We start from the raw sequence: 12,086 nt of genomic DNA on the forward strand, positions 1-12,086 counted from the left end.
ATATCATATGGACGACAAACTTTGCAAGCACACAAGACATTTGGTCATAAACGTTGTCACAAAATTTCAGAATTGTTGATTTTTCTTTACTATTTTTATTTTACTGTTCATGAAGGTACCAGGGAATTCGAGCTACACTACACTTTTTTTGACTTTACCCCTCGTACAAGGCTACAACAACGATATAGGTTGGTGTACTGAGTACAACAATAATGGGGCCTCACATGTCAAGTCGGGGCACTCCGTCATGGAGTGTTGTTACCGCTTTACCGACAACTAGATCCTGGCCGAAAAGACCTCCGGCTCCGCCAACACGGCAACACCTCCTCCAGAGTCCAGGCAGGGTTAAAACTTTCTCTGAAATTTCACATATTTTGATGGGGTCCAAACTACTTGTAACCCCGTAATTTCTAGAAATTCAACCTAATATTTAACCTAGGTTAAATTTTTATTGAATTCTAAAAGCTCAAAAACCGAAAGAATTTCTGAAATATGTGAAATTTTCGAAATTTCACATATGATGTCTGGAAGTTTTCTGTTTCCGAAATTAAAAAACTTGCCTCCAGAAGATTAAAATCTGCGATAACTATCGCGCCAATGATCAAGTCTACACTACCGATGGGTCAGATATGACGAGTGGATTAGAATCTTCTAGATGTCTTTTGTATCACAGTTAGGGTTGAGATAAAGCCTAAACTGTTCAAGTTGTTATCTCCATCTTCTCAATTTCCTACATCATCCCCTTGTTAGAGTCTGAACCGAAATGGAGCTCTCCCGTTCGTTTGGATTTTGGACCGTCGGATTGGGTGTCCAAACGAATTTTGGCCGTTGGATCGTGAGATGGATCGATCCCGGCCGTTGGATCTCAGACGAAATGATACGGCCGTCGGATCGAGGCTGTGTCCTCCAGTTCATGCCACCGCCTATAATTACCGTGCCCCACCAAGGGCATTCTCGTCTTTTCACCCGCTGACGTATAAAAGGCAGCAGCCCGTGTCTAACCCTAGCCGCCGCTCCTCCCGCATCCTCTTCCTCTCCTCCCGCACTTGCGCCGCTCCTCTTCCTCCACGCCATGGCTCCCCGCCCTCTTCCTCACGCCGCCTTCTCTGGCTCCTCTTCTTCCTTTGCCTCATGCCTCATCCCCGCTCCTCGTTCCACCGTCTCATGCTCCTCCCGCAGGGCCGCCGTCTCTCAATCCGGCGTCTCACCTGGCGGAGCAAAACTGCGGATCTGTCACTTCTCTCCTCGCCGGTCAGAAGGAGCAATGAGACCGGAGCTGGGGAGAGCCGGAGCAGGGGCAAGCAGCAGCAGGGGGCGGGCTCCCGCTGAGGCAGGTGGAGATGCAGGGAGAGAAGGAAGCCGGCGGCAGGGGAAAAAACATGCAAGGTCTGGTTCATCATGGAGAACACCCTCCTTCGACTCTTCTTCTTAGACCATGGATCCCTGGTACGTCCCATATTCTCTATCCAGCATCTACTAACTTGCTCCTAACAATTTAGAGTTTTAGACGTTGAAGGCTTCTTGTGAAAAGGAAGTGCTCCAGACTGCCTGTAGTTCATTTTTTTGTGAACTCGTGATGATTTCTTAAAGGATTTGCTGAGATTGGTGAAGGCAGTTGGAAAGAATATGGGATGCGTAAATTACAAGCAGAAAATGGTTAGCTTCCAACAGCGGGTCCTTCTCTCCTTGCCATTCAGGTTAGTACACGCCTCCTCTTCTTGTTTGTAACATGTTTGATGAAATGCGTGTGTGCTAATGTTTACTCTACAGTTCAGATTGTTCATCTCATTCGTCCTGCTGCTTTGGCTCGATCGCATGTTTCTCCTTGCTAGCTCTGGGTAAATAGCTTGTTCTTTGGCTTCTCTGACAGCGAGCCACTGACTTATTGGAAATAATACATACCAATGTATGCGGTCCGATGAGTGTTGAGGCTCGCGGCGGATATCGATATTTTCTGACCTTCACAAATGATTTGAGCAGATATGGGTATATCTACTTGATGAAACACAAGTCTGAAACATTTGGATAGTTGAAATAATTTCATAGTGAAGTGAAGAATCATCATAACAAGAAAATAAAGTTTCTACGGTCTGATCGCGGAGGAGAATATTTGAGTTACGAGTTTGGCCTTCATTTAAAACAATATGGAATAGTTTCACAACTCACGCCACCTGGAACACCACAGCGTAATGATGTGTCCGAATGTCGTAACCGTACTTTATTAGATATGGTGCGATCAGTGATGTCTCTTACCGATTTACCACTATTTTTTGGGGGTTATGCATTAGAGACAGCTGCATTCACGTTAAATAGGGCACTGTCTAATTCCATTGAGACGACACCGTATGAACTATGGTTTGCCAAGAAACCTAAGCTGTCGTTTCTTAAATTTTGGGGTTGCGATGCTTATGTGAAAAAGCTTCAGCCTGATAAGCTCGAACCCAAATTGGAGAAGTGCGTCTTCATAGGATACCCAAAAGAAACTGTTGGGTACGCCTTCTATCACAGATCTGAAGGCAAGATCTTTGTTGCTAAGAATGGATCCTTTCTAGAGAAGGAGTTTCTCTCAAAAGAAGTGAGTGGGAGGAAAGTAGAACTTGATGAGGTAAATGTACCTTCTCTCGAATTGGAAAGTAGCTCATCACAGAAAACCGTTCCCATGATGCCTACACCAACTAGAGAGGAAGCTAACGATAATGATCATGAAACTTCAGATCAAGTTACTACTGAACCTCGTAGGTCAACCAGAGCATGTTCCGCACCAGAGTGGTACAGTAATCCTGTTCTAGAAGTCATGTTACTAGACCATGACGAACCTATGAACTATGAGGAAGCGATGATGAGCCCAGATTCCGTAAAATGGCTTCAGGCCATGAAATATGAGATAGGATCCATGTATGAGAACAAAGTATGGACTTTGGTTGACTTGCCCGATGATCGGCAAGCCATAGAGAATAAATGGATCTTCAAGAAGAAGACTGACGTTGATGGTAATGTTACTGTCTACAAAGCTCGACTTGTTGCGAAAGGTTTTCGACAAGTCCGAGGAGTTGACTACGATGATACCTTCTCACCCATAGTGATGCTTAAGTATGTCCGAATCATGTTAGCAATTGCCGCATTTTATGATTATGAAATCTGGCAAATGGATGTCAAAATTACATTCCTTAATGGATTTATTAAAGAAGAGTTGTATATGATGCAACCAGAAGGTTTTGTCAATCCTAAAGGTGCTAACAAAGTGTGCAAGCTCCAGCGGTCCATTTATGGACTGGTGCAAGCATCTCGGAGTTGGAATATACGCTTTGATGAGGTGATCAAAGCACATGGTTTTATACAGACTTTTGGAGAAGCTTGTATTTACAAGAATGTGAGTGGGAGCTCTGTGGCATTTCTAATATTATATATGGATGACATATTATTGATTGGAAATGATATAGAATTTCTAGATAACATAAAAGGATACTTGAATAAGAGTTTTTCAATGAAAGACCTCGGTGAAGCTGCTTATATATTGGGCATCAAGATCTATAGAGATAGATCAAGATGCTTAATTGGACTTTCACAAAGCACATACCTTGATAAAGTTTTGAAGAAGTTCAAAATGGACCAGTCAAAGAAAGGGTTCTTGCCTGTGTTACAAGGTGTGAAGTTGAGTCAGACTCAATGCCCGACCACTGCAGAAGATAGAGAGAAAATGAAAGTCATTCTCTATGCCTCAGCCATAGGTTCTATCATGTATGCAATGCTGTGTACCAGACCTGATGTGTGCCTTGCTATAAGTCTAGCAGGGAGGTACCAAAGTAATCTAGGAGTGGATCACTGGATAGCGGTCAAGAACATCCTGAAATACCTGAAAAGGACTAAGGATATATTTCTTGTTTATGGAGGTGACAAAGAGCTCGTCATAAATGGTTATGTCGATGCTAGTTTTGATACTGATCCAGATGACTCTAAGTCACAAACCGGGTACGTATTTATATTGAATGGTGGAGCTGTCAGTTGGTGCAGTTCCAAGCAAAGTGTCGTGTCGGGATCTACATGTGAAGCGGACTACATAGCTGCTTTGGAAGCAATGAATGAAGAAGTATGGATGAAGGAGTTCATATCTGATCTTGGTGTAATACCTAGTGCATCGGGTCCAATGAAAATCTTTTGTGACAATACTGGAACAATTGCCTTGGTGAAGGAATCCAGATTTCACAAAAGAACCAAACACATCAAGAGACGCTTCAACTCCATCCATGATCAAGTCAAGGAGGGAGACATAGAGAATTGCAAAATACATACGGATCTGAATGTGGCAGATCCGTTGACTATGCCTCTTCCACGAGCAAAACATGATCGGCACCAAGACTCCATGGGTGTTAGAATAATTACAATGTAATCTAGATTACCAACTCTAGTGCAAGTGGGAGACTGAAGGAAATATGCCCTAGAGGCAATAATAAAGTTGTTATTTGTATTTCCTATATCATGATAAATGTTTATTATTCATGCTAGAATTGTATTAACCGGAAACTTGATACATGTGTGGATACATAGACAAAACACAGTGTCCCTAATAAGCCTCTACTAGACTAGCTCATTAATCAAAGATGGTTAAGTTTCCTAAGCAAAGACATGTGTTGTCATTTGATGAACGGGATCACATCATTAGGAGACTGATGTGATGGACAAGACCCATCCATTAGCTTAGCATAATGATTGTTAAGTTTTATTGCTATTGCTTTCTTCATGTCATATACACACTACTAGGGAAAATCCTAGTAGTAGTGCGGGCGCGCGGGCTACTACTACGGCGCTACAGCTAACTTATAGTAGTAGCGCGGGCGCGCCCGCGCTACTACTACCTCTGTTAGTAGTAGAGTGGGTGCCACCCGCGCCGCTACTATTAATTTCAAAAACAAAAAAATTCTCGATGCCGTGCATGATGTCAATGGCAGCAATGGTTCGATCCAGCGGCATCAGTGGTCGCCGGAGCTGCGGAAGGGCAGCGGCAGACCAGATCCAACGCCGATGGGTGTAGAGGGCCCGGATCCATGGCCGAGCAAGGCGACGGTGTGGGGCGCCTCTTCGTAGCCAAGCCAGCAAGCTCCTGGTCGTCCATGGCGAGGACCTGCATGGGCAAGGACATTGGAGGGTGAGTCAAACAAGAGGAAGAGAGAGAGAAAAGAAAAACGACGAAGAGGGAAGGAGATGGAGGTAGCAGCGGGGTTGGTCGCCGGTGGTGAGGTGCTCCGGCGTGGTGGCATGTCGATGCGGGGAAGACCGGTGACTCCGTGACACCGGCGACGCGAGGCGGCTACCTCTTTTGGCGCCATGGAGGAGGAGGCGCGCATGCATAGGAGGTCCATGCGAGAGCCTATGGAGAGAGAGGGGGAGAGTGACGTGGGAGAGGAAGGATTTGGGGGGGAGAGATGGGGATTTCAAGGCTCTTCAAAAACCATGTAGTTAGTAGCAGTGTGGGTTTATAGCCCTCGCTACTACTATCAACTTAGTAGTAGCGCGGGTTTATACCCCTCGCTATTACTATGGCATGTCCCAGGAGGGCACAATAGAGAACGCTTAGTAGTAGCGAGGGGTAAAAACTCGCGCTACAACTATCAACTTACTAGTAGCGAGGGGTAAAAACCCATGCTACTAGTAAGTAGCAGTAGCGAGGGGTATAAACCGCGCTACTAGTAAGCGTCTGCCTATAAGCTTTTCCCTAGTAGTGACAAATTCCTCGGACTATGAGATTATGCAACTCTCGGATACCGGAGGAATACCTTGTGTGCTATCAAACATCACAAAGTAACTGGGTGATTATAAAGATGCTCTACACGTATCTCCGAAGGTGTTTGTTGGGTTGGCATAGATTGAGATTAGGATTTGTCACTCCGAGTATCGGAGAGGTATCTCTGGGCCCTCTCAGTAATGCACATCACAACAAGCCTTGCAAGCAATGTGACTAATGAGTTAGTTGCAGGATGATGTATTACGGAATGAGTAAATACAATTGCCGGTAACGAGATTGAACTAGGTATGAAGATACCGACGATCGAATCTCGGGCAAGTAACTTACCGATGACAAAGGGAATAACGTATGTTGTCATTACGGTACGACCGATAAAGATCTTCATAGAATATGTGGGAACCAATATGAGCATCCAGATTTCGCTGTTGGTTACTGACCGGAGAGGTGTCTCGGTCATGTCTACATAGTTCTCGAACCCGTAGGGTCCGCACGCTTAACCTTTGATGACGATTTTGTATTATATGAGTTATGTGATTTGGTGACCGAATGTTGTTCGGAGTCTTGTATGAGATCACAGACATGACGAGAAGTCTCGAAATGGTCGAGAGGTAAAGATTGATATATAGGACGATGGTATTCGGACACCAGAAGTGTCCCGGGGGTACCGGGTACATATCGGGTCACCGGAAGGGGTTTCGGGCATCCCCCCGGGAACTACATGGGCCTAATGGGCCAAGAAGGGGACGGACCAGCCCCTATGGGGCTAGTGCGCCCCATGTAGGCCGAAATAGAGGGGGGGAGTAAAGAGGAGAAGAGAGAAAGGATGGGAGGGATTCGGCCTCCCCCTTCCTTCTCTCCTCCCTTCTACTTCCTTTCCCCTCCGGGAAATATGGTAGGGGGGGGCGAATAGGATTAGGGCCCCAAGTAGGATTCCTCCTACTTGGGCGCCCCCTTGGCTGCCCCCTCTCCCTCAAACCTATATATATGAGGGGGGGAGGCGCCTAGAACACACAACAACATTTGTTAGCCGTGAACGGCGCCTCCCTCCATAGATTACACCTCCAGTCATATCTTCGTAGTGCTTAGGCGAAGCCTGTTGGGGAACGTAGTAATTCAAAAAAATTACTATGATCACGCAAGATCTATCTAGAAGATGCATAGCAATGAGACGAGAGAGTGTGTCGACGTACCCTTGTAGACGGAAAGCGGAAGCGTTTAGTAACGCGGTTGATGTAGTCGAACGTCTTCACAATCCAACCGATCCAAATACCGAACGTACGGCACCTCTGTGTTCAGCACACGTTCAACATGATGACGTCCCTCGAGCTCTTGATCTAGTTGAGGACGAGGGAGAGTTCCGTCAGCACGACGGCATGGTGACGGTGATGATGAAGTTACCGGCGTAGGGCTTCGCCTAAGCACTACGACGATATGACCGAGGTGTTAAACTGTGGAGGGGGGCACCGCACACAGCTAACACAATTGATCTTGTGTGTTCTCGGGTGCCCCCTGCCTCCGTATATAAAGGAGGAGAGGCGGAGGCCGACCGGCCCCTGTAGGGCGCGCCAGAGAGAGGAGTCCTACTAGGACTCCAAGTCCTAGTAGGATTCTACTTGGTGGAAGGGGGGAAGAAGGAAGGGAGAGTGAGAGGGAGAGGGAAAGGGGGCCGCGCCACCTCCCCTAATCCTATTCGGACTCCCCAAGGGGCGGGGCCGCCACCTCCTCGTGGCCTGCCCTCTCTCTCCCCGAAGGCCCATGTTGGCCCATTACTTCCCCAGGGGTTCCGGTAACCCTTCCGGCACTCCGATAATTACCCGGTACCTCTCGGAACTCATCCGGTGTCCGAATAACATCGTCCAACATATCATTCTTTATGTCTCGACCATTTCTAGACTCCTCATCATGTCCATGATTTCATCCGGGACTCCTAACAAACTTAGGTTATCAAATCACATAACTCATAATACAAATCTTCATCGAACGTTAAGCGTGCGAACCCTATGGGTTTGAGAACTATGTAGACATGACCGAGACACATCTCCAGTCAATAACTAATAGTGGAACCTGGATGCTCATATTGGCTCCTACATATTCTACGAAGATCTTTATCGGTCAAACCGCATAACAACATACGTTGTTCCCTTTGTCATCAGTATGTTACTTGCCCGAGATTCAATCATCGGTATCTTCATACCTAGTTCAATCTCGTTACCGGAAAGTCTCTTTACTCGTTTCGTATTGCATCAGCCCGCAACTAACTCATTACTCACATTGCTTGCAAGGCTTATAGTGATGTGAATTATCGAGAGGGCCCTGAGATACCTCCCCGATACACGGAGTGACAAATCCTAATCTTGATCTATGCCAACCCAACAAACACCTTCGGAGACACCTGTAGAGCATCTTTATAATCACCCAGTTACGTTGTGACGTTTGATAGCACACAAGGTGTTCCTCCGGTATTCGGGAGTTGCATAATCTCATAGTCAGAGGAACATGTATAAGTCTTGAAGAAAGCAATAGCAATAAAACTATACAATCATTATGCTAAGCTAACAGATGGGTCTTGTCCATCACATCATTCTCTAATGATGTGATCCCGTTCATCAAATGACAACACATGTCTATGGTTAGGAAACTTAACCATCTTTGATTAACGAGCTAGTCAAGTAGAGGCATACTAGGGACACTCTATTTGTCTATGTATTCACACATGTACTAAGTTTCCGGTTAATAAAATTCTAGCATGAATAATAAACATTTATCATGATATAAGGAAATATAAATAACAACTTATTGCCTCTAGGGCATATTTCCTTCAAAGCCCTGCGCGGATTAGTTCACCATCACCGTCACCACGCCGTCGTGCTGACGAAACTCTCCCTCGACACTTTGCTGGATCAAGAGTTTGAGGGACGTCATCGAGCTGAACATGTGCAGAAATCAGAGGTGCCGTACGTTCGGTGCTTGATTGGTCGGAACGAGAATAAGTTCGACTACATCAATCGCATTGTCAAACGGTTCCGCTTTCGGTCTACGAGGGTACGTGGACACACTCTCCCCCTCCCGTTTCTATGCATCTCCTAGATAGATCTTGTGTGAGCGTAGGAATTTTTTTGAAATTGCATGCTATGTTTCCCGACATACTGCATTTCATATAGAGTGTTATCATGTGCTTCATGTTTCATATACTCGTTGGGAAATTTTTACATTATAGAACAATGCTTGTATATTCCAATGACGAGCTTCCTAAAATTCTCTAGGTCCTCGAAAGTAAGCAAGTTGGATGCATACACCACTAGTCCATTATGAGATGTTTCATACAGTTATAGCTCTAGTGCGTTCATTGCATGACTATCCCTACTCCTTGCATTAACATCAGTTATAATGCCTCACCACTGCCTAATGATCATTTGCGTTGATGCTTGACTTCTCATAAACCTCCATCATCATTCTCTTTTTCCATTAAGTGCTAAGATCGAGGCTCGCTGTCAAGTGTTGCATAAGTGTTAAGTAGTTGAAGCAAGAAGATTATGTGCTTAATGTGCTTGGTTGATCCTTGGCTGCTTTGTGATAAGATTGCCATTATATGATACAAACCAGGTGACACATTGTTTTCAATATAACCTGACATTCTTTCTTAATCTATGGCTTTGGGAACAGTGATTGATACAATTGTTCCATGAAAATTAATAGTAAATTTATTTGCATATTTTGATGTTAATTGCTTGTTATAATTTATGGACTATTGCATTGCATCACTATTCATATAAGTGAGAATTACATCAGACTGATTGTGTTCATATAAGGTAGCATTCACAATAAAAAAATTAATTGTTTATCATCTACCTACTCGGTACTCGAGGACGAATAGAGATTAAGCTTAGGGATGCTGATACGTCCTAGAGGTATCTATAATTTTTGCTTGTTTTATGCTACAGTTATATCATTTTTGGCATAGTTTTGGCGCCATTTTTTCTAGACTAACCATTAGTTGTTATTTTCTTTCATTTTTGAAATTTTTAGACAAAGAAAAAAAATTTAAGAAAACATATGGCGCGAAGTTAATAGGTTAGTAAATTTTGAGTTAAAATACTGGATTGTTTTCTCTCCCTTGCTTCTCAGTACGAAGATCATATGAGCTGCCCTACATGATTGTGATCCATTTGATGTAATCTGTTGGTGTGTTTGTTGCAGTGTGATGAATTGTGACTTTATGATCAGAACTATCAATGATTTCTTTTGATACCTATTTGGTTTCTTTGCTGCATAATTCTTATTCATACATGCTCTCGGGTCTATTTTTCTTTCTTTGGCCAAGTTTGGTGAGTGGTCTCCAAGAGGGAGTTGAGTATGATGGATGTGTTCAGCCTTGCAATTAATCTACCATAGTGAGAGTAAGTCCAAAAGACTTGTATTGTGTTGTTTCCACTAGGGATAAAAAAGATGACCGTGTAGTTGTCCTTTGAACGTAGGGTGAAGAAAATACATCATCTATTTATGTCATCATACTTAATGCATATACTTTGTTTTATTACTTAATACTTTAAGATGCATGCTGGATACCGATATTGGGTGGAGTATTAGCTATGGATGCAATTTAATAACACTTTATAGATGCTTGGGCATGATGCTCTTATATAGTTATGACATGTATAGTCATAGTCATAAAAACTACAACTAATCGACACACAACTGTAATTTGTTCACCACATAATGCTATATTTTGGAGAGAAACCATTAGTGAACATATGGACCCCGACCCATTCTTCTTCTGATTTCTTCCGACCTCGATCAACACTCTCTTGTACAATTTTTTTGCTTTTACTTCTCCGTTGCAATTAGCCTTCCATATACACTTGCATTCAATCTTTATAACTGGCAAGGATCATGAGACTGACAACCTCAATAGTTTCATTGCGGGCCAAGGCAGTTTTGTATTTGTGTGTGCACGTACCTATCATTGGCTGCTTTGCAAATTCCTACTGGTTCGATAGACCTTAACATCATCCACTTTCAGGGGAATTTGGTATAAACTCTTACACTTGGGGGCACGAAAGAAATCCATCAGTGTTTTGACATTCGTGGAGACTTCAAGAAGTGCTACCATGCCAAAGAGGCTATGAAAGAAAGGAAAAGGATTGATGATATTGCCAGCCATAAGCCCGTCATAAGCTTACAATGGGAAGATTTGTTGATGATTACCAAGATGGTGATTGAATTCATAAAATAATATCTATAAACTCAAAGGTAGGTCTTCGAGTGCTGCTCACAATATGTGCATGGTGGCGATTCTTTCTAGATTCTATTCACCGATGTTGGGTTGTACTGCAGTATTTATAAACTTCAAAAGGCAAAATTTGGCCTTCTAGGGCTGATGGCAACACCTAATGTTATAAAGGTGTGCAAGCATTCACCCGAACAATAATCACCTATGTGGGGATGAACTTTTAGTTCCGCTGCATGATCTTCGGGAACCTCTTAATTTGGCAAAGGTTGACATCTACCCTCTTATTATTTTTATGGTGGAGAACCACAAACAAAATCTTATTATAGTTTTAAATTACAATTAAAAATTGGTGATGACATAACATTGCTAATGAATAGTAACAGTGTGGGTATTTTTTTGCCATGTAACAATGTTAGCATTTAGGTTATTTTAATGTATCTCATTTCGAATATTACTCAACTAAATACAATTTTTTTTCAATAGAACTTATAAAAGTCATTTTCTTTCGGTACAATCGCATCAAAGTACACATTATTTCAATAGGGTCTTTCTATATGTGGGGAAAACTAGAAAAAAGAACAGAAATGCATGACTCCATTGATTTGTCCATGACACTCATATAAACAAGTTTACTAAAAAAACAACGATGCTTGTTATGAACATTATATGGGAGGTGCAGATGAACCCATCACAACCAACCACCTCCCATTTAAAGGTAAGATAAATAGTAAAGGTAAGTATGTCCTGACATGTTTTGTAGTCACTACACATCATTACAAAGCACTTCATATAACGCAAATGTCCAAAAAAATATCAATTGAAGTTTTCTAGTAACTATTGGTCTCGCTAAGTTGATACTGGTTTGGCCCCTACCCTAGGTCAGAGATGGTGAGGCACAAGGTTCTAGGCGGGAGCCTTATTTTTCAATGGGAATTATTGCGGTTAATTTTGGTGCCCGTGGGCGTCCTCCTCCATGGAGAAATTGTCGAAAAGTACTTCCTCGCACCAGGCCATGGTCGATGGGGTGAAATGGCAATGGAGTATGTTGGCTAACTCGAACCATTCCTAGGGTTCAGTGGGGCAGTCCAGAGTGGGTCAGGAGTAAGCTTTGTGGTC

This window comes from Triticum dicoccoides, chromosome 3B (genome assembly GCF_002162155.2).
Source record: "Triticum dicoccoides isolate Atlit2015 ecotype Zavitan chromosome 3B, WEW_v2.0, whole genome shotgun sequence".
In the NCBI taxonomy this organism is placed as follows: domain Eukaryota; kingdom Viridiplantae; phylum Streptophyta; class Magnoliopsida; order Poales; family Poaceae; genus Triticum; species Triticum dicoccoides.